At 41.2% G+C, this 24,249-nt stretch overlaps 1 protein-coding gene across 2 annotated transcripts in view; it reads left to right on the top strand.

Annotated features, from left to right (window-relative positions):
• The first annotated feature begins 12,036 nt into the window (after window positions 1-12,036).
• The window catches only part of PKIA (cAMP-dependent protein kinase inhibitor alpha), a 48,407-nt gene continuing 36,194 nt past the window's right edge, over window positions 12,037-24,249 (top strand). The window contains exon 1 of one of the 2 annotated variants that reach the window (XM_074817076.1): window positions 12,037-12,205. The gene's annotated coding sequence lies outside the window, so the exon portion shown is untranslated. Of the gene's footprint in view, window positions 12,206-12,351; window positions 12,567-24,249 lie in introns of those variants that run through there. The other variant, XM_074817070.1, reaches the window with a different exon arrangement.

The following is a 24,249-nucleotide window of genomic DNA, read 5'->3' as shown; positions in this document are numbered from 1 at the left end:
GATGACTATCAACGAACTCAAAATCCAAATGTCCAATACTGTCCTGACAGCACTAAAGTCAGGAAGAGTTACACTTGTACAGGAAAAGGCAGGAGCAGGGACCTAAATGAAAGTTTCACTAGATCATACCCAAAGAAACAACTGAGAACTGCAAATGCCTTGAAAACCAGGAGAACTGCATATGTTTAACTGCCACCTACTCACCAACATTTAAAGAACTACAAGCAACCCACAAACTTCTGTTATTTAGAAAACTAAGATTAGCCACCATCCAAAATTGATATTTTTTTTTTTTTAAATTCTGAACTGAAAATTTTTGCTCAAGAATACTGAACAGAAAGGGATCCAGTAAGGGAAACAGGAAGCAGATACAGAATCAAAACAGGCATTCTTTAGTTTTAGAAATTGCTTCAGGCAAAGTTCTAGAGGTGCTGGCATGTTACTGAGAAATCTGCCTAAAACCTGACTCATGGGTTGTGCTACATTTAGGACTAGGAAAAGATGTATTTTCTCTGGTCAAACAGATAGGTTTCTCATGTTTCTTGGCTGGTTTTAACTGTTTTGGCAGTGAACAATAACCTAAAGTATACAGGATCACTGTGGCACATTTTTGCTGTCAAATTCTCTGCATCTGCAAAGGCAGCAGGTTTTGGCAGCTCTCACAGTCTTTGCTTCTCTCTTCCCTGTTACGCACTTCAACTTTCAGTAGTAATTTTTTACATTTTTTTTAAATTAAAGATCTTATCTGTGTTACAAGATGTTCTCTGCTGCACTGCCAAATGAATAGTAGAAAGGGCAATCTTTTGGAAAAATATCTTTTTAAAGGGTTGTACATAACAATAACCACCTGGACTCACTGACTCCAGTCTTAAATGGGTTCCTCCACTAAAACAAACGTGTAGGGGAAGAAATCTAAAAGAAAATCAGGATTAAAATTTTACAAAATTTGAAATCTGTATCAATGACAGTCAAAGTAATACAGGCTGTACATTAAATACTAAATATGACTGCAGGCTGAACTCCTGGAAGTATTAGTAAGACAGAAAGGCATCAAACTAAAAATGAAATGTGGACACTGCACACAGATATACACTAAGAATAGCCTTATCTATTATAGGAGTTACTCACCACTTTGGACTGGACTCTTTTACTCTTGATTATAACTTTACCAGTTTTAACCATTTGACCTATAAATTGTGCGAGCTTCAAAATGTACTTTAATGTCATAAGAAAATTACTTTTTCCAAAAATTATCAGGGTAACTCCAACCAGAATAAAAATAAATCTGATGAGCTCTCTTTAGTCCACATGCTTTGGATGAGGAACTGAACTAGCCACTCAGATTCAAACATATCTAAATCCTTAGAAGTCTGAAAGCTACACATGCTCAGAGAGAACTAGGGAGTTTAAGCAATAACCACTTTTAAGATCCCACTCTCACCAAGCATATGCCAGAGCAGATTCATTGACTACTCACCTGATACCAGCTCTGGAAACCTGAAGTTTTCACATCTTTTGTTCTCTTACAGCCAACTCTATCTGGCACCAGACTGCATGGAAGATGAAGACGCAAAGTTCAAATGCAATGGAGACATGAGCAAGGAATGGGTTCCGCTAAGAGGAGTACATCGGCTCAGGCTTTTCAGAAAGAGATGAAGGGATATGGTGACAAGCCAAAATAACATGTGGCAGTTGTGAAGAGATGAAGAGGAAGTGAGATTGAACTACAGAGCCTCTAATTTCTTTGTTCCACCATATATTATTAGGAAGTGGAAAATCCCACAATCTGGAGAGGAGTTATATTGAATACTAAGAAAAAGAATGAATAACAACTAACATCTGTGGGGATTGGTATAAGAAACCTGAAGATGAGAATTAAGTTGAAGATCCAAGGGGATGAAAATATGGAGTCAGAAGAGGGCATGAACAACATATGCCAAGATTCTCCAGTCTTTGCTTTTACACTGTTGACAAATAGTTGTAGAATCAACAGGTAAAGTATTACATCTCACTTCAATATCATAGAATCATAGCATGGTTTGGGCTTGAATGGACCTTTATAGATCATCTAGCCCAATCCCGCTGCCCTCCCCCCGCCCCGCCCCCTGCCCCATGGGCAGGGACAACTTTCATTAGATATCCATTCACACAAGTAAACATACTGAAGACCTATGTAGATATCAGAATTGCCACATGACAGTAATTTTTTTCTAGAAAAAGAACAGATTCCACATACTACATCTAAAAATGTGAAAAATCTAACGTTGACAAGTCAAGCGCTCAGAAAACATTATGGCTAATGCCAGAATTGAGAACACTAATACAGTCTTAATTTATCCCCTTATGGCATATGCATTATAACAGCATTATATTATTATAAGCTATTTTTCCCACTTGGAAGGATGCTTTACATTACAATGTTAGTAATGTATTTTTAAGCACAGAAAATGCTACTGTGGGACTATTATTCCTACAAAGTTTAGAAAATGTATAAGCAAGCAATGAAGCTGACAGTGTAAAATGAGAAAACCCAAGCAGGTTGCTATTATAGCATTAAGAAAATCAGACTCCTTTGTACTGAGACAATGCTGGAAGCCCCAAGGGAAAAAAAAAGGAAAATGCATCTGTTCCTACTGACGTCAGGAAGCTAAGGACCAGGGTCTACCCCCCTGTACATTCACAACTTCCATTACCCTCAGCTGAAAGAACTTGTAACTTAGGGAAGAACTGGGTCTTGCGCATAAAAGTCAAAACATCATAGTAGAGACTCAAGTGTCATAAATTATCATCAGTCATTCTGCAAGTACAAACTGAAACATTGACAGTCCCTGCCTTGAAAACTTGAGTATCCTGATCTAAGGAAATATGCAACCAGCATTAAGAGGAGGATACTGAGAAACACTGGTAGAGGCTGTCTGCATCCAGAGTTTGGTTATTGTAAACTCTGCAATCAGATCATATTACTCAAAAATTCCTGTTGCTTTAGATTAGAAACCATTGTACTGAATGCAGCATGAGTTGTTTGGTTTTTAAAGATTATTCCCTCCCAGATGGTTTGGAAATGACTGCAGATATATATCACTACTTTAAATGTATTTTCTTGATGATGGTTTGTCCTGGTTTCAGCCAGGATAGAGTTAACTTTCCTTGGGCTGAGAGGGAGCACAGCTAGACAGCCGGGCCCGGATCAGTCATTGGAGTATTCCATATCACATGATGTCATGCTCAGTATATAAAGGAGACGCGCGCTCTCTCATTTCCGTTTCCTGGTTGGCGCGGCGGGATTTTTGGTGCAGTTGGGATCACTGCTGGGGGCGGGCTGTGTACCAGTCGCCGACTGGTGAGCAACTGCATTGTATACTACCCATTTGGACTTATATTGTTACTGTTGTTCTGTTACTATTACTAAATTTTTATTTATTCAACCTATGAATTTCTTTTTTTGTCCCTCCCCTATTTCACCAGGGAGGTGGGGGTGTCACAACCCAGACTGGAAGCCCAGAGAATCGCAAGGGTTCTGTGATCCCCTTGGGTTAATTAATGACACCAAACTGGTGAAATGACACCAAACAACCTGTTAAAATGTTTTACTTGTGGTAGAGAACAATTTAAACTTGGAAAAGGATAATAAGCAATGTGGTCTCTTATAAATCTATAAGAAAGAAAAGAAAAGAAAGGAAAGAAAAAGAAAGGAGAGAAAGAGTCAAAGAAATCCGGATCACCACCCCTGGATCCAGCGTTGTCTCAGGTCCGGTAATCCTGGGTGGTGGGTGCCCACACAGCGAAGGTTCTGTTGCCTTTTTAAGTTCATCTTATTAGCTGATTAGCATAGTAGACAAGGAAGGTCAGGTATTCCACAAATTCATCTCCATGAGAGATGAGGAAAAAGATGGAGCATGGGTTCCAGTTGAGTCGGTGGTTGTTCCCCAGCTTTGGTTTTTCCTCTGTTCCCAGAGATCATTAGCAAGGCAAGCTTGATGTCTGGCTTGCACAATAGGGTTTACGCTCAGTCCTTGTCTGCCCCTTTGAGGCTTATCTAAGGAGTTTGTCAATGCAGCTGCAAGGGAGTGGGTGTGCATCCTTCAATACACTCCCGCTTCCTTGGGTGACATTCCTTAGACTAATCCAAAGGCCACAGCTTGTCCTTGAGGTTTTCTGTGTCGATGAATGTTTGAGGCATTTCTTCCTTCAGTTCCTTACAGGGGGGGGAGGGGAAGTAAATGACTGGCCACGTGGTGATTGGCTACTGGCTGAGTTCAAACCATAACACAGTTTTAGTTATAAGAAAGTCTATTTGGGTATTGTTGACATTGTAGTTCCTCTTGCAATGTTATTCTTCATCATCATACTACTTTTGGGTCACTATTTCTGCCATACACATTACACCTCATAAATACAACAAATTGAACAAAATGTGTTCATTTACGTAATTTACTTCATTTACTTAAAGGCATAACAAGCTATAATGGGAAAGAAAGAAGGAAAGAAGGAAAGAAGGAAAGAAGGAAAGAAGGAAAGAAGGAAAGAAGGAAAGAAGGAAAGAAGGAAAGAAGGAAGGAAGGAAGGAAGGAAGGAAGGAAGGAAGGAAGGAAGGAAGGAAGGAAGGAAGGAAGGAAGGAAAGAAGGAAGGAAAGAAGGAAGGAAAGAAGGAAGGAAAGAAGGAAGGAAAGAAGGAAGGAAAGAAGGAAGGAAAGAAGGAAGGAAAGAAGGAAGGAAAGAAGGAAGGAAAGAAGGAAGGAAAGAAGGAAGGAAAGAAAGAAGGAAAGAAAGAAGGAAAGAAAGAAGGAAAGAAAGAAGGAAAGAAAGAAGGAAAGAAAGAAGGAAAGAAAGAAAGAAAGAAAGAAAGAAAGAAAGAAAGAAAGAAAGAAAGAAAGAAAGAAAGAAAGAAAGAAAGAAAGAAAGAAAGAAAGAAAGAAAGAAAGGAAGAAAGGAAGAAAGGAAGAAAGGAAGAAAGGAAGAAAGGAAGAAAGAAAGAAAGAAAGAAAGAAAGGAAGGAATTGAAACAGTGGTCATGACAGCTTAGTCTATTTGCTTTGTAAAAATATCTGCTGAAACAATACTTCCAACATCAACATTTTTAAGTACTGTTTCTTCTTAGTAGAAAGCCTACAGTAATTTTAATTTTGTGCATAATTTGTGGGACCTGAAGTTATTTAATCTAAACAGTGTCAGAGGGATCAGATGGACATTAACGTATTAAAGGGGATAACTAAGGGTTCTTATGATGCATTCTTACATTGCGTTTCAATGTCAGCAAGTCTGTTTATATACAGTAGGGTATGCACTTGTTATATTCTCCATGGGAATTGTAAAATAGTGTTTAATATTTTATACTGCACTGCTGGTGACACATGGCAAATGTTTTTTCTGTCATTTTTTGAATGCTTATGTAAAATTTTTGCCCAGATCTTTTGCCAGCCCAAAGCTGGTAAAATTTCGTAAGAACTGTTTATTCATTGTCTTGCTTTCATTTTAATGCAGTCAGAAGAAATCCAGAAAAACCCTGTTAGTAAAGTGTATATTAGTACTTATTTTAATAATAAAAGGAAAAAAAAAGCTTATGGCAAACTCTGATAAATAAATTGGTTATTACAGAAGTATCTGTTGTTCTCTACAAAATAGCACATTGGCTTCCACTGCAGAGACTCCAAAATCATAGAATCATAAAATCATAGAATGGTTTGGGTTGGAAAGGACCTTAAAGATCATCCAGTTCCAACCCCCCTGCCATGGGCAGGGACACCTTCCACTAGACCAGGTTGCTCAAAGCCCCGTCCAACCTGGCCTTGAACACTTCCAGGGAGGGGGCATCCACAACCTCTCTGGGCAACCTGTGCCAGTGTCTCACCACCCTCACAGGAAATACTTTCCTCCTTACATCTAATCCAAATCCACCCTCTTTCAGTTTGAAACCATTACCCCTCCTATCACTATCACTGCACCCCCTGATAAACCATTACCCCTCCCTAGCTTTCCTGTAGGCCCCCTATAAGTACTGGAAAGCTGCTATAAGGTCTCCCCAGAGCCTTCTCTTCTCCAGGCTGAACAACCCCAACTCTCTCAGCCTGTCCTCACAAGTGAGGTGCTCCAGCCCCCTGATCATCTTTGTGGCCTCCTCTGGGCTTGCTCAAGCAGGTCCGCATCCTTCTTATGTTGAGGGCCCCAGAGCTAAACGCAGTACTCCAGGTGGGGTCTCACAAGAGCGGAATAGAGGGAGAGAATCACCTCCCTCAACCTGCTGTTCGATATAGTATACAGTTTGCTTTCTGGGATGCGAGCGCACATTGCTGGTGTTTTCCATCCACCAATACCCCCAAGTCCCCCTCAGGGCTGCTCTCAATCCATTCTCCGCCCAGCCTGTATTTGTGCTTGGGATTGCCTCAACCCATGTGCAGCACCTTGCACTTGGCCTTGTTGAACTTCAGGAGGTTGGCATGGTCCCACCTCTCAAGCCTGTCCAGGCCCCTCTGGATGGCCCATCCCTTCCCTCCAGCATGTCAACTGCACCACACAGCTTGGTGTCATTGGTGAACTTGATGAGGGTGCACTCAATCCCACTGTCCATGTCTCCAAGAAGACGGTTAAACAGTGCCAGTCCCAATACTGACCCCTGAGGAATGCCATTCATTACCTGAACAAAGCACTAGAATTTAGGAACTCACGAGAAGAACGTAATGTAGGTAACTGTCACATAAGCAGGTCCATAGGACGTAGGCTATTTAGGCAGAAAAAAGTGGATGGGAGATCAGAGTTCTTTTTTATACTCAGTACAACCAATTTTCCTAGTTTCAGGTATATAAACTTTAGAGAAGCCTATATGCAGTGATCCTCATATCTTCTTATGTTCTTGTACTACTTCTGGCTGGGGTAGAGTTAATTTTCTTCATAACAGCTTGTATGGTATTAATGTTTGGATTTGTGATCAAAACAGTGTCAATAACACACAGATGTTTTAGTTATTGCTGAGCAGTGCTTATACAGCATCAAGGCCATTTCTGTTTCTCACACCAGACCACCAGCAAGTAGGCTGGGGGTGCACAAGAAATTGAGCAGGGACACAGCTGGGACAGCTGACCCCAACTGACCAAAGGAATATTCCATACCATAATATGTTCTGCCCAGCAATAAAAGCTGGGGAAAGAAGAAGGAAGGGAGGCTGTTTGGAGTCATATCATTTGTCTTCCCAAGGAACCATTACACATGATGGGGCCCTGCTTTCCTGGAGATGGCTGAACACCTGCCTGCCGATGGGAAGTGGTGAACAAATTCCTTATTTTGCTTTGCTTGCACGCACCGCTTTTCCTTTATGTATTAAACTGTCTTTATCTCAGCCCTCGAGTTGCCTCACTTTTACCCTTTCAATTCTCTTCCCCACACCATTGCGGGAGGTCGCGAGCAAGCGACTGTGTGGGGCTGAGATGCCTACCTGAGCTAAAACACAACAGTTCTCCACATAATATATGCCTTCATTAGTAAGACACCTTGTAAATCAGATCCACTTTTACCAACCCTCATGGTCTATGACGTTTTTACCACTGGTACCAAGTGAAGTGGTAAAAAAGCTAAGTCAGCTCTTTTCATTAGGAGATTTCTGAAGATCGTAATGCTCATGAAAAGTCTTATATTTCTACATAAATACATATGTGAGCATATCCTTATTTCTACATAAGTATACACTCACGTATGTTTATGTGAGCAAGAGTACGATGAAGTATTTCCTAACAGGAAAGCTTCAGAAAGTTCCCACAAGCTGTTAATACTGCTATACAATCTATGGCATAGATTTTTGATGCATTAAATGCCTAGGTAAAATTGAAATGAAAAGTAGGCCCATGGGAGTTTACCTTACTCTGCCTCTGAACATAGACCAAGAAATATACACACATTCCCTAAGTTACAGACACACTGAAGTCAAACCCAGAGGCAATGTATGAAGTGATCTTCTCCATTTTACTGTTAAAATTCATAGCTCATGTACACATGCATACTTGTCCTGTTTACACACTTCTTACAAATTATTCTGTGGATGCACTTGATTCTTGCCATTTGTTCTTATTTTTCAAATTAGCGCATGGCTGGCCACATACTTACTATTTGGCCACTTGATCTAAGTGTTTTCAAGTCACTGGTTAATTGCAAAGAACAGCTTTCTGTAAAGCTATTTGTTACTTGTAATACACTTTCTACTGAGAAGTGTCACCATAGCAAACTCAAACAGTTAAGCAGAGATACAGACAGGACACCAAAATTCCGTATGTATACTAGCCTCAATTGATATGTGATAAAAATACGTTTTCATTTCTCAAAACTTATGACACCGCTAGCTCAGAGTCATCCTAGGATCATCTAATAGTTCTGAAATTTTCCTTCTTTTCCTTTGTGAATCCCAGCTGAAGAGTCTCTAGTGTATAGCTAAAATTTTTGGCTTTTTTCCATTAAAACTTCATCCCAGTTCTCTGATTTTACTCCTCATCTGGTCAGTATGTTATTCCAAACATCCTGTATATTGATAGTGTTTCTTATCCAAATTTAATTCATTTACACTCACTTGCCAAGACTGCTACTGAAAATGCTAAATAAAATGAAATCTAAGATTACTTTTTTTTAAATGCTACCCCTAAGCTTTCTCCAGAATGACATCTTGCCTTCACAAGACAACTTGTTGCCATCCTTCATATTCCTAGTCTCTTACATGTACACTGTATCTACCTTACACCTGTCCCTATATTGTGCAGTTTATCAAATGGATTCCATAGTAAAAACATTCCTGAATTTCGGTGTTGCATGCTACCACCAACTAGCTCATGTAACTGGTATTTCCTAGGCCTCTTCTTATTTTTTAAATACTGGTACTGTCTGATAATCTCCAGGAATAGGGGACCACCTTTGACATACAAAAATTTCTTCAGACTTTATACCATACGTTTTCTGTTACATTTAGATGATTTACTCCTCTGACTTGAACACACTCTTCTGATTTTAATTTCACTGTGAAAACAATAACATTCAGTTGTATACATTCATTCATTCATTCATTCATTCATTCCCCTTCATTGTTTTTCCTTCGCTCCACTCTTTATTCCAACCAGCAATCATCAGGAAAGCAAAGTATTCAGTTTGAGGGAGAGAGCCTAGATTTTTCACCCCATCCTCACGAAAAAAGAGCTTAACTTCTTATTTTCAGGATTTCTTTACATTTTTACAAGTGATGCATCTTTTACTATTATTTATTTTCATGATCTAATTTAATTTGAATGTTGGCAAATCTCACCTTACCCTTGCTATTTCTAACCTCCAAGCCACAACTTTCTCTTCATTTCTTGGTTGACAACCTACATCTCATATCTTATGTGAAGTCACCCCCTTTGCAGTTAAGTCTGGAGTTCCTCCTTATACATTGTTCTCACTTACTAACGAAATTTCCAAGCTTTCCCCATATTCAGCTGTTCAACTGATTTCACCAACTAGTTCCTTCTATCTTCCCTACAGTGTATCCTGTTAAAGCTGAAATGCTTAGATTTCAATCAATTTGTATTTATATTTGCATTTATTTTAAACTGATGGAATCCATGATTAGTAAATTGAAGATTATATTCTCTGAGTAGAACAGGCTCTCTGAATGTTGCTAAATGATGCACACCTATACATCTTTCTACTAAAATCAAATTCTATAGGTGTCTTGCCCATGCATCCTTCCTTTTTTTTTGTAATTATGTATATTGATGAGAACAAATTAATACTCTTGGGCCAGGAGCATTTACTTCTCTTGAATCTGGAATTTACTGATACCAAAGAAATAGAATATTATATTTCTAATAAAAGCTTTATTTTATTTCTAATTAAAGCTTTATTTATCTAATATAATTTATAATAATAATAATTATTATTAATTTTACAAAGATCAAGGATTTTCTAGTACACTAACCATTTAGTGGGTTGTGTTAGGAGTTGCTGAACCATGTAGCCCAATAGAAGAGGCTGCCGTGGCTCCATTTTCCTAGGTCTAGTCAGTAGCAAGTCTGAGCACATATTCCTAATAGGCACACACACACATTAGGTATGTATACAAAAACATAGATATAAATATGCACATGGCCAACTGCACAGATCAACATGGATACACTCAAGCAAACACAGATGGCATGAAAGGTGCAATCCGGTCCTTCTCTCTGGCATGGGTCCCTATGACCTGAGGTGTGACTCTTGCTGCTGGCACCCCCCCACCCCCCCAGAGAACAGAGAGCCCTCTCACCCAGCAAAAGAGTTAGAAATAGAGTTTAATGAGAAGACAGGAGAGACTGCACTGATCAGGCGCAGGGTGTAGCCAGACAAGCGTAGTGACCACCAGCTTGTTTACACAGAACTAGCCCTATTTACCTCCTCGTCCCAGTATTTTCCCACACTTGCTCATTCCCATATCACCTTGATCCCTCCCTTTCCCCACCTTTTGTTCTTGCTCTAAACATCCCATAATAAGCCTTGTACAATCCCAAAATGCTCTTCCTATTATACATCCCACAATGCATCCTGTACCCCTAGGCAGTATCCCCCTCAATCCGTGACGCGACACATAGAGCTTTTTGGTTGACTGCTGGGTGTGCATCCCCAGCCCCATGGGGCTGAGGCTCCCCTGGACAGCCCTGGGAGGGCTGGGCAGGGGCTCCCTTTCTCTGACCCGGTTACTGGGGCTCCTCCGCCTGCCCACGTGCCCCTGAGCTCCTATGTGTATGTGGAGATGAGCCTTTAATCACCTAACCTAACACACTGTAAGCAGATTAAATATCACTGTTGAAATGCTGCCAGTGCTGCACATCCAGGTCTTTAATGCCAATCAACAGAAGAGGTTCAAGGCAGAGAGTAACCTGGAGCAGCCCAAAATTCGTGCAACTGTCAGACTGCACAGGTACGGGGAATCAAATCAAAGACATTGGCACAGTTAAAAGCCTTACTACCATAACCACTATACAAATAAATGCAATGAATTTCCAAGAGGGAACTTCAGCTCAGAGTTTTTATATTTCATCTGAGAGACAGAGATTAAGATCCTTACCTTAAGGTGATTCCTCTCCCCTTTTCCGCTTTCCTCTACCACTACAGACAACCTTCCTAGACAACCTTACAGACAACCCAGGCCACTGAAGCAGCTCTTCTCCTGTTTCAGACCTCACCACCATGGAAAACGTCAACATTTCCAACTCAGGTCTACTCCAAAATCTTGCTGAGTCACCACTTGGCTACCGGGTCAACAGAGCAGGTACGGCACCTTAGAAACACCTGTGCTCACTTTTGTGTTTTCCTGGGAGCTCGTCCAGCAGGACTTTTCTTGACCAGGAACGACCCTGCCTTGATCATGAAATACGAAGAGCTCTCAGACTACGATGATTTGGTGACCCAGACTGCCTGGTGTTATTTATGCAGCAACATAGCTTGTCCTCCACATGGGATGAGCTTGTGGGATTGTAAACTGTGACAGGAATCCAGCCTTCTTTATGAGCCTGTCAGTTACCCAGCACCGCACAGCACTCTGTAACAAAACCAGACAAGCTGCCTACTAGTGGATCTTAAAAATATCAGGAGGCCCTCGGTAAGGGAGAAGTGTGTCCCGATGACCTTGAACGCAGTGCCTTTCCTCTGCTCTTCCCTCCCAGACACAGAGCAAGAGCCGCTGGCGAGGAGACTCCTCTCCACCCCAAAAACAGCTGCATTTTTTAGGGGCACAGGCTGCGGAGCGCTTGGGTGCCCTGAGGCCGGGAGAGGAGAGGGGAGAGCTGGGCGCCCCCGCACCAGCACGAGGGATTACAGCAGATTTTCCTTCAAAACAGGGAGACACACACAAAGCTCTCCCGGGGCGAGGCCCTCCCTTGGCTCCGGCCTTGCAGCGGTGCGGGAGCCTGCCCTCCCCCGCTCCTCGCCGCTTAGCCCCGTACGACCGGGTTGGGCAGAGCGGCGAGGCCTCGGTGCCGGACACTGCGGGGGGGGGGGGGGGGGGCGGCGGCGGCGGGAGCGGGCCGCGCGCCGCCGACCGTGGGGCGGGAGCTCCGCGCTGCGCGCAGCCCGCTGAGGGGACTCCCGAGAGGGGAAGGCTGGCACGGGGCGGAGCGGAGCGGAGCGGCCCATCCTTCCGTCGTGCCCGGGGAGGGACCCCCGACCCGCAGCCGCGCCGCCGGGGGACCGTGCCATCCTTGGCGGCTTCCCGGGCAGCGGGGTGCGTGTGGTACCGCGGGAGTGTCGGCCCCATCGGGCGGGGGTGGAGCGCCAGGGCCCCGCGGAGCTCGGGCGGCCGGGCGGAGGGGCCGTCTCCCTCTCCGCGGCGGGAGCGGAGTGCGGCGGCCCGGGGAGGGGGCGGGGAGGATGACTTCATGCCGCCGGAGCGCCGTGAATTTAGGAGCAGCAGCAGCTGCCGCCGCCGGCGGGATGTGGGGGTGAAGTGACAGCGGGAGCTGCCGCCGGCTGAGGGAGGGGCAGCGCCGGGCACCCCGCTCCGCTGAGCCCAGGGGCTCTGGGCCGCCTCGAGCAGCCGCTGCGGGAGGGAGAGAGGAAGATGCGCTGAGCCGGTCGCTGGGAAGGTGAGGGGGAGCCGCCGGGGGCGGGCGCGGGGGCGGGCGGCGAGCGCTGCGGCGCTGCCCGGCTGGGGAGCCGCGACGCTGCCGCTGCGAGCTGCCCGTCTCGGCTGGCCCAGCGCGGGGAAGGCCGGGCTGGCGGCCCGGGAAGCAGCCGCCGTGCTGCGTGCGCCCAGGCAGTGTCTGCAGCTGTGCTCGAGCATGTAGCTTCCTCCTCCGCCCTCCTGCTGTGAGTCCCTCCAAAAGCAGAAAGGCTGCCCTCTCAGAAGCGCCACAGTGTAGCACTTTATCTCTTACTGCCAGGATGGGCAGTGGCTCCGTGCCAGCGCTCTGCTCGGCAGCCCGGGCTGCTTTCTTTGCCCTTGTCAGCAGGGATTCCCGCGCGTGGAGGGGGCATTTTGTCTGTGGCGCAGCACAGGACGGGCGCGAAGGCGGGAAGGACCGTGGAGCGCGGCGACAGGTGCAGGACTGCGCTCCGGGTTTCCTCTTGCTCCCTCCGGCCCGATGTGCGTCCCTGAAGTGGCGGGGAAGACATCTTAGGACAGAAGGGTTGCAGGGAAACAGAAGCTAAAAAGGATGTCGTCTGGTTTACATTCCTGGATTTGGAAGTCGCTTCACAGGGAACTGGAGGGAGTGTAGAAGTTGGAGAACCAGACCTTATGCCAAAATGGATTCTTTTTCGGGGACTTGTGCCTGTGGTTTTCTCCTTTTTCCATTTTTATCTTCTAGCACAAGGTTTGGGACTAACAAAATAGTAGCAAAATTCAAACGCCTTTGTATGCTAAGTGGAAGAATTAGTGAGTTGTTCTCCTGTCATATGACCTGTAGAAGTGGAAAAACAGGAGTACATGCAGCATTGTAGCTTGGCCATTGACATTGTACATCGTTTGTGGTATGTACACAGGTCTTAACATTACATGAGTGATCTTTTGGAATTGAGTGGAAGGAAAAAATCAGCCTGGCCTACGTCTTCGTCTGATATATTGGTGATTTTTGGTTTTGTTTTTCCTTTGTTCTGCTCTAAAAAAGGTGGCTCTAAAGCAGGCATGTCAATACAGGAGGCTGGGGTTGACATGCAGGGGCAGATCATTAGAATGAGCACTATCTGCATGTAGTAGTGATTAATGGCTCTATGTGATTTGGTCTGGAAGCAAGAGCAATGATTGCGCCTCTGGGAAGAAAAGGATAGGGTATTAATCTGCTCTTAATGAAAAAAAGGAAGCAGAATGTTGGAAGCTGAAGGTTATTTTATTCAATGTCTATTTACTTGTATGTTCATCTTAAAGGATCCTGTTATCCTGTGTGTTCACAGAGCAGCTCACACAGTTGTGGGATCCCAGTTGTGGTTGAAGCCTCTGGTCATGGTGCTAGTGACAGAAGTAATACTTAAGGAGGTAACAGGCAGTTGCTTGGTCTGTTGTCATTATTTCTGGGAAGATGTTTAAATACATGTACTTGCCTCAGTACTGTTGCTGGGTACACAGAAGGCAAATGATGGCTACAGGGACAGGAAACGTGTATAAAAGACAATTGAGTCTTCACAAGGCTGAAACAAAGAGTGACTGGTGAATTGCAGTGTCAGAAATTAGTTCAACAGATAAATCTTTGCTCTGAAGAACAGTTATTAACTATGACCCTCGTATAAGCTTCTTCCTTTTAAGCACCCCATAGCACAGCCAATGTATGCATGTCAAGATAGAAAAAAATTCTCATTCCATCAAAAATATCTTTTGTCTACCGACCATTTACTTTGTTCCTGTAAAACACTTGGGAGTCTGAATTATGACATCTCTACTGTTTTTTCCTTTCTAGAAAAGAGCATGGCTGACTGTCTCAGCAGTTTCAATGTCATAGTCATTTGCTGATTTCTCTTCTAGTTGCCTTTGGCTGGAAAAAGAAACCATGTAGCTGAGTTCAGATACTTCTCATAGTAGTCCACCCCTTCTATGTAAAGCCAGTCTCTTTGCTGAAGAGAGCATCAAGTAATGGTCTCCCATTCTGTTGTTGCAAACACAGGGTAGTATGAGCATTCACTAATGTTGACATGTTAGCACAGTAAATTTAGCCATTTGTTCTTCCTGGCAAATCTAAACAATGTTTCAAAAGACTTAACATTTTTTTAAAACAATGTGGTGGCAGAGATGAAGGGAGTAGTTCACTATGAGCCATAGGTTATTGTAGATGTGAATGTATATCTGATTGGTTTGACACAGAAAACTTGAATTGCTTTTGGTTTTATCTTGTGCGTACTCCAAAGACAGATGGTGTAATCGTGTAAAATGCAAGAGTGCATGTGTCCATAGAAAACATGTATATCCAATTATCAGTGTGACTATAGTTCAGTGGTGTAACTGATGTAAATCCACTTCCTACAGACTTCTCTCCCAGAACTCCTCTTCCTCCTTCTGTTACAGTAACTTCCATACCTCTGCCAAGCAAAGAAGAGCATCTTTATTGTGGTTAATCTGGGGCAACAGCCCCGCTGACTGGAAGAACAGCCTAGTTGGCCAGCTGGTTGATGCCAGACAGACTGGGTAGCAGCTGAGATTTAGCTGCGTTTTCCTCAGAGGGTCTGCTATTTTGGAACTCTTTGTCTGGGTTAGTTCTTCAAATTTGTAAGAGCTTAATTATCTTTGAGATTTCTAGGCCGCAGTCAGTCTTTGAACCAGCAGGTTCATTTGATCAAATTTATGAGTGGGGCCCAGATGGGTATGTTTGCATAAGGATTGTTTCCTTAGGAGAACAAACTGGAAAACCCAGTAACCTTGAATGCACTTGAAGTTGCAGAGGTTTGATTTCATTTGTGGTCCTTTCTAAGGGCTGAAATGAAACAGTTCAGTTAAATAGATTTTCTATTATTATGAGAATGTTTAAAGATGATGTTTCTAAGTGCTGTTTGAACTAACTGAAGTAACCATGTTCCAGAGCAAGCATGTAATTTTTCAGTTATGTTGTTACTAGGCTTTGAGTTGGATTATTTTCCCCAAATTAAGAATTCCTTAAAGAAAGGCTTGAGCAGGGTGTGAGTGGACAGGTATTATTATACAGTGAATTTAAGACTATGTACTTTAGCATGTGCAAACCGTCGGAGTTTTTTAATGGTAGTGATACCATGTTTTCTTCTGAAGAACAAATGTATTGACACTTTCCAAATGCATACCCTTTATGTGCAGTAGCTAACATTTCTAGGTGAGAAAAAATTTCCCTCTGAGAAATAAATGCATAAACTTAAACTTCGCCTCCTACTATGCAAATGGAATTCATGTTGGAATCCAATTATTGTCAATAGAAGATCTTTCTGTGAATGGACAGACAACTGCAAAGGTAACAATTGTTAACGAGAATTAAGAGTTTTATCCATTTATAATACATTAGTGGTGGGAACAAGGCAGGCATTAAATAACTTTCTATCTTGAATTTGACCAAATCAAGTAAGTCAGCACTTCACAGCCCAGGTAATGAGCCCCGGAGTTTAATATCGGAAATATGGAGATAGAAGTTCAGAAGCAGAGTTCATATATGCTTTTTTGCAAAAGCAAGGAGATTTAAGCCTTTCTGTTGAAGAGGACTGCATGTGACAGCAACACAAGCATGAATCCATTTGTATTTCTGAGTTTCATGATGCATTGAGAGAGTAGTTTTGAGAAAGACTTCATATTGTGTACTCTTACAAAATGGCTCTGTTAAAACAACATTATAAAAGAAAGGATCTGATTGTACAAGTACTGTGTGCTTCCAGTATATATCCCTATCTTTAAATATAAATATATCAGAGGAGAAAGTAACACAAAATGGACTCTCTTGTAGGAGAGTTAATGCAAATGTCCCAGCCAAATGCCAGATCAAATAATTTTTTTTCCTCTAATTGTTATGGTAGAACCAATAAGATATGATAGCGGTTTTTGTCCTCCCTAACATATTGAAGATATGCTGCATTTCTGAGCTTGGTTGTGTTTCTGCAGTGGTAAAATGATTCCAGGGTATCTGCCCTTGTTCCCTGGGTGGACCCAGTATAAAACATGAACTCTGCAGAAGAGCTGCAGTGGAAGAATTTCCATGTCAGCCAAGGTGTAGTTGTCTCTAGTAGAATTTGTTTTGTTTTCTAACCTTTATTAAAATTGGCTCCATTGCTGTTCTTTGGCTTTACAGGACGCATGGACAATTTAACCTGCCCTGTGTTCAGAAGTACGTTAAAGCAGCTGGCTGATCTTTGCACAGTTGTGCATTCCTTTCTGCACTAATGTCAGATGTGATAAGCAAATAGGTCTAACTCCAACATACAATTTCAGTTTCTCTTACTTTGCTTTTTTTGTCACATCTTTGTTCTAGCAACTATTCCAAAAGATCCAAAGGTATATCAAAGTTATCTTGGCAGCTCTTAGCTAGCCTGTAAAATGTGCTGCAGCTTTAATGAGATCATATACATCTTAATATATCTATATAATTGTATATTTTATATAATATATATATTTGTTAACTATTCACTCATTTGCCTTCTACCTCCTACAGAATTTCCACTTACACATATGGTGAGCGCATAACTGTGGTGAAACGATCTCACCACCTGTTGTTTTAAAATAGCACAAATGCTTATTAATGGTCCTTCCATGATACTGTTTATAGTACATGTTAAACCTCACTTAAAATACTGTGGATCATATTGGTAAAGGATATTATTACTTCAGTGGCAGCCTTAAATTGGTTCCTGTTCAGCATCTCTACTTAACTCGTTGACTGTTCGTAGGTTGGAGAGAGGTAAACTGCATAGGAGAGTCAAAGTTAAGATGCTCAATGAGAAAGCTGTCAGTGAATCCTGTACAAGGTGTTCTGTGAAAATGACTGCTGCTGTTTGGATAGCTGATCAACCCAAAGAACTGAAAAAAGTATGAGTGCACAGATTCTCTATGCTCAGAAGTCTTGAGCTCAGCTGATGTGAACTCCTTCAGGCCAAGGCTCAAAAGCAGTTTTCTCACTTCAAAGCAAGGGAAATAATAGCAGAACTGGAGCCTTGATCAAGAGCGTCTCCTAATACATTTTTTTTTTTTTTTCATGGAAAAGTCTGTTCTAAACTAAATTTAGGTAAACAAATGTTCCATCAATTCCCTGTTTTCCTTGTCCAATCTAACAAGTGACTTGGATTCTCAACTTTCCTTTCAAAGAATTTCTAGAGTTCTGACTAATGTTTCTGGTCTGTAACTCTCTAGATTTATGTGGTGTGGTTGGGGGTTTTTTTGTCTAACCTAGAAATTTATTTCTACTTTGAAATCATCTATCCACAAGGGGACCAAGAAAAATTCTTGATGTTAAGTGGCAGTTCACTGTCATTCTCACTTCACTGAGATGTAAATTTAAAAGGACAATCAGGATAAACAGACTCTGCTGCTTTCGGACTTCCCAAGACGCACGCTTGAGGCACAGAAAGTTCTTGATATTTGCATGTTGATAGTGAATTCCAAGAAAACACTATTATACACTGCAAAAAATATATAACAAAAAATAAATGAAAGATGTCTCTTAAGTTTAGCAAAAGCTTTTAGGAACTATTAGGGTGAGTGTCTTTTTTGTGATCTTCTTTTTTTTTTTAAATGAAATACATATGGAGACTTTTATTTCTTTCCTGTAGTGCATGACAGATGGCATTGGTTGGGTTTAGTATAACTAGTAAATTAAAAAATAGTTGTTCATACTAGAACGGTGACTGTCAGATGCCTGTTCAAACTGTATAGGATGGACGAAACCCTCTTTTTATTCAGAAAAGCTGTGTGGAATATCATCATAAGCATAGCCTGTAAGAATATAAATCTGCTGTTAAAATAAGATCGCTGGCAAAATTCCAGTAAAGGATGCTTAGAGATGTAATGCATAAATTAAATGGTGTAATCATCTTTTGGTACAGTCTCCCAGTGTCTGGTGCTCAGCATTGATTAGGAGTTCCGTGAGCATAAAGTAATGTTTTCACTATTACGTTTAATTGCAGCAGGCATCATGTCTTCACTGAATGTGTTTGGTTAATCTGATTTGTATTTTCAGCCTCCACAGTATCCTTTTGGCAGTTACATGATTCAGTGCATGTGGAGTGTAAGGAAGTAAGTCTCTTTGTTTTGCCTTAAAATTTGTTGTCCAGTGCTTTAATTGGGGGCCCTTTTAATTGATATGGTGTGAGAAATATTAAACAATTGTTTTTAGTTTCTCACGAGTCATGATTTCACATATCTATCACATTTTCTTTTTCCTCAAGAACAGTTATCTTGCTCTGTTTACTCTTTCTGCATATATAGACTCTGTTCTTTATCTGATTCATCCTTCATCAGGTTTTTATATACTTCCTGCAAATTTATTTCTGATGTGCAGTGGTCAGAACTTAGGAACTCTGTTTAACAGCATGAAATTTCTATTTCTGTTCCATTTCTTTCCCAGTTTTTTTACTATGCGTATTTTTCCCAGTTACTAACTACATGTTTCATTTGGGCCGATCTCTTGTGTCCCTGTTAGGTTCATTTTCATTGTAGCATCAGTACAATAGTATGTTTGTATGACTAGAAGAAACTGGTGCCATTAGCAGGAGACATAAAAGTTGGTAGTTGGATATCAAAAATACGTATTTTAAATGTAAGAAAGAACAAACTGTGTCTAGCCTTATAGAGCAAGAGAGATTCAGTCATAAATCCTTCCTTTGTTTTGTATTACTCTTATTTTAAAATGGTGGGATGATGGAAGCTTTACTGATTTGGGCTAATGTTTGTGAGCTCAGACATGGCAAGCAGAAAATAAGAGAATAGGATTCATTAATGCACATAAGAATTGAAGCATGTGAAAAAGAAAAAACAGACTCTAAAAGGCAGGCATAATGTGAAATACTTCATTTAATAAAAACCAAACAAACTAAAAATAGACTGCTGCATTTTAAGTAACTGTTATTTGTAAGGTCTCATGGAGTCAGTGTGATAAGATATGTGAATGGAGTATGCATGAATATAGAAGCTTGTATGACCTGAGAAAGAGATATTGCTTATCAAAATTGATTACAGCATGCCTTAAAAGCCTAAGGAAACCACAGCTTTTTTGCCAGTGAAGTAAGCCCATTTTATCATATATTTGTTTATTTACAGGCTACTAATGTTTACATTCAGTTCTTAGACAAACGCCAAAAACTTTTCCAAGCAGAATATTAATCCTGAATAGGGAGTCCTCTTAGTTATACTGGATAGCTGGAGGCCTTGTTGAACACTTCTTTTTAATGTGTTTATTTGCCTGCGGGGAGTTCAGGTGTTGATCTGTTGAATGGCAGCTATAATATTATAAGGCAGTAAAGAATTGTATAACGCCACTGTCATTCACTCTGAGTGATGATGTGCAAAAATAATGCCACCACCGCTACGAATCCTTTCAGAGTGAAATTTTTGTATCTTTACCTAATGTGGTACTACTAGGGACTGACTCTTGAATTTTACAAAAGCAAAACCACTGATAAATGGTAAGAAACATCTGCAAAGCCTTCACCCATCCCCAACACATGGACAGAGCATCTCCAGAACAAAAAAAAAAAAAAGTTTGAATGGGTATTTATAGAAGATGAACACATGATAGCCATGCACCTGGAGGAACACAGATACTGTATGAAGAAATTTAAGCATGTAACATCACTTCCTCACTGACACTTTAGTATTCGTTATATGTTCATGTAACAATAGGCTTTTAGTATATAGAAAGCTAATAATGGGGAATGATTTCATTAGCACATAAGGAAGGAATTGCACGAAGATATTTTGCATAGTATGATGCATTAGTTAATTGTCACTCTAGAAGATACTTTTCAATTGTACATTCTGCACATTTATGCAATTGCTGTACAGACCAAAGAGCAAGAAGAAGCATTTCTGTTATCCTCTTTTTCTCAGATAGTGGGGAAATATATTATTTATGTAGCACCTTTCATCATGGAAGACCTCAAGACACTTTACAGCACTTCCATTTTCACTGACAACATTTGCAAGTAAGTGATGAAAGCTGTTATTTAAACATTGTTTTCCCACATTTGTATAGCTGATAAGACTGCAGATCAGGGAGTTATTTATGCTAATCTCCAGGAAGAGGTACCGATTTCTGATGACTGCTGCAGCGTGCTATTTCCTTCCAAGCAGAAAATTCTTTTCTATCACTTTTGTGCCTCACAGAAGCAATTTCTGAAGGGCCATTCATCCGTTACAGACTGCAGCTCTGCTTCTTAAGCATTGTTTCTAGTGGGACAGCACACTATGCAAATGTGTGTTGTGTAAATTTACTAGATTCTTCAAGTCCACTCTTTGTTAGCATTTCTGTTCTTCCATTCTCCTCTAGCCTTCTTGGTCTGGCTAAGCCAGGCACAGCTACCTCTTTTGCAAGTTTTGCAAGTATACTTTTTTACTAATTTTTGTCAGTAAGTCAGATTTTTGAATTGATAGTTGGGTAGCACAGTATTTTATAAATATGTGTTCTTAACTACTTTCTCATACCTTTCTTATACGTTTATTTGGAAACTAACAGATTGCATACCTTAAATGCATATGATTTCTTAAGCAAACTACAAGGCAGAATTCTAGAAAGAAGAAAATCTTAGCACTCTTTTGGGGTCAGCATCCAAATGACTGCCTTTCTTCCTGTGGTGGTATGTTGCATTAATCTCCTACTGCAGTGGGAGGAAAAAGTGCCAAAACCATTCTAAGTTTCCCCAGCTTTCCAGGCTGAGTAATCTGAGCCATTTATTGAACATGGTGTGTTCTTTGAGCCTTAGGTAGCACCTGAGCACCTCGTTTTGGTGTCTAGGCATGCTTTTGGCAAGCTTTTGGGAAGTAAATTCTTCTGTCCAGCTCCTCCTGAGAGGACCAGTTGCCTGTGTCTCTGCCCTTAGCAGCAATTCATTACACTGTCCTCTCAGGGCTGCTCTTCAGTGTCTTCTTTTGTAATTCTATTCTTGTATGAATTTTGGTGACAAGTGTGGGGTTTTTGAGGGTTTTTTGTTTGTATGGAATGGGTATCAGCAGGATCAGAGTTGCAATCTTTAAGTTAAACAGTGTCTGTGAATACTGCTGAGCTAGGGCAGTTTCATGTATGACTGTTAAACTGTTTCCAAGGGTTTTGGTACGTTTTTGGCTTGTGTCAACTTGTTCTTCTGAACAAGTCCAAAACTTGGTCTGGGAATTGGTGTGGGTTAGCTGCCATTTCACAGTAGTAATTTGGATGTTGTTTAGAAAATAAAATCTCCTAATAGCCTTTTAGTTTACCTGACTTTCCTTTGATGTGGTTGCTGTTGAGGCAGGCCAGATTTTCAGCTAATTTGTCTGGCTTTTCTCTGTTCAAACTAATGAAAACAGCGGAAGCTTTCAATGCATCCTGTGAGATCTGTCTTTCAACTGATGTTCCTTCTGTGACACTTTTCTTGAACACTTACTTAATCATATCTGCTGTTTGTTGTGTTGAAGAATTTCAGCTTCCCATTCCCTTGTCTGAAGTATTCCTGTTCTGCTCCGAGAGCAGCAATTCCACTGAAGTGTTCTAATTTACCTCTATTCTCTGAGCACATTTGAAGGTCTTGTAAAGGCAGGCAGATATACAGAAATAATTTGGAGTATCATGGCTTTTATATTAACAGTTGTAGAGGCTTTCAATAGTTTTACTTTCTATGTATGTTTATTTTGTATTAAGGTGTGATGTGAAAATCCAAGAGAAGTTATAGTTTAGCACCTCAATTTTGTGGATTCTCTCTATGTAATGGTAATTCACAAAAGTAACTAGCATTCTGATAACAATGGCCAAAATACTAGGCTTTTATTTTCACCAAGGATTGTCTTTCTTAAGAGAGATCCTTGTGTAAGTCAGGACATAGATATGGATAGGTTGGAAAGGATAACATAAATATGAGTTAACTGTCACCAGAAGAATGGGAGGGTGGATCTAGAGAGGGTCTTTCCGGATGAGTCAAACCGAGGACTTAAAAACACACTAATGTTGACGTGTCAGTTGTTTGTCCAGTGGGTGAATTTTTCCCTCCCCCTCCGCACAAAGTGCCTTCTCTGTGGAACTAATCAGTGTGAGACATGTGAGGGAAGTAGTTCCTTGTATAAAGATTGGTAATAGCAAAATTTGACTAACCAAAAGTAAAGGTAGCTGTGATCTCTACTTTTAACTGTACCTCTGCTTTTTCTTTTCTGCCTGTGTATTATTTGGGTGGTAGTCAGGTGCTTCCATCTTATCATTTAGGCATAAAGACTTCTTACAAACTAAGGAACAAAGGCTTCTGTGTTGGGTTTTTTGTTTTGTTTTAGGTTCCTACTTTTCTCTCCAACTAGCCAGCTCATTTAAAGCTAAAATCTTACACTTGGCATGGAGGCTGTTTATATTCAACCCAGCTGATGTATCACTAAATGAAAAAGTATTCAGGGAAGCATGAAAAAAATCAGTAGGATTAAACAACAAAGTGTAAGGGTTTATTCCATGCAGGAGCAGTCTTTGAGAGCTAAAAGCAAACTAAAGAAAGAGACATTAATTGTGGGAAGTTAACATGTAAAATGGGAATCAGAAGATTCCTCAAATCCTTTCAGCTACTGAAAGCATTGAATCGGAGATCTTCAGTTTACAAGTGATCAAGTATAAAGAGAAATAGAAAAGAAGCCTAATACAGATAAAGAAAAATTGTTGAAGTGGCTGTTATGTACTTCCCCGTAATCAGCTGGCTTTGAAAAGGGTGTCTTCTCTCCTACCCTTGAGTGTGGTTTTAGACATATTTGACCAGAATTGTTGGTTATTTAAGGTGGCATGGGTGACAGCTAAGAGTGAGACATAGATGAAGTCAGTATCTGTGTGCTTCTATAAATGAAGAATGCATGCAAGGCCTTGCTGAATGCTGGCTTGTCTGTTAACTGAAAGGGCTGACTATTCATAAGTTTAATTCAAGTCTTCCTTCAAGCACTTTAATGTTTAAAACTTAGCCAAAGCAGAACATAGGTCACTTTTTCTTTGTGTCTCTCCTTCCCTATTTACTGACTGCTTGGAGAGCTTCACATAGAACTTAATGAAAACACATTCTGGCTTATGTAGTCATTTGCTTGGTTTCACCTGGGAAATCTACACACAACTATATCTGGCAATAACCAGTTACTCCTGAAGGATCTTTTGTTGTCCTCTGAAAATCCTTTTGTTTCTGAGCACAAGAGGAATAAACCAAGACTGGAATAAGCTCTAAAATGCCAAGCTGAGTGCCTCATCGTCTGCACTTGGATCATCCACAGCACACCTACTGGACTGTGCACAAGTACATGTCCTTTCCATGGAAACTGAAATGGTGATGCAGAGAATGGGAATGCCTAGGTGTCATACTGACATTTAATCATGACAAGTCTGCGAAGTACTCATGAAACATGCAACGTTAACATAACTGGGATCTCATTTTTTGGTCTCACTGACTGGCATGTTTTGCTGCTTTTTCTACAGGCAAGGTTTTTTTGGGAGTTCCTTCTCAAAATGACAGTACTCTACTACCTGCACTGAGCAATACTCCAGCCCTTTTATGTGCTGGAGCAGCTGCAGCAGGATCTATCAGACAATATGGCTTAGCCCTAGCCTTCTGATGAAAATACATGTTTTGGCAAGTAATTTCTATTTCCACAATTGTTTGGAAGAGAATGTGCTTGGTGCTTTCTTACCTATCTGCAGC

Source organism: Strix aluco, chromosome 1, assembly GCF_031877795.1.
Source record: "Strix aluco isolate bStrAlu1 chromosome 1, bStrAlu1.hap1, whole genome shotgun sequence".
NCBI lineage: Eukaryota > Metazoa > Chordata > Aves > Strigiformes > Strigidae > Strix > Strix aluco.
Note: the sequence above shows the minus strand (reverse complement) of the source record. Positions and strands in the feature narration are given on the sequence as shown.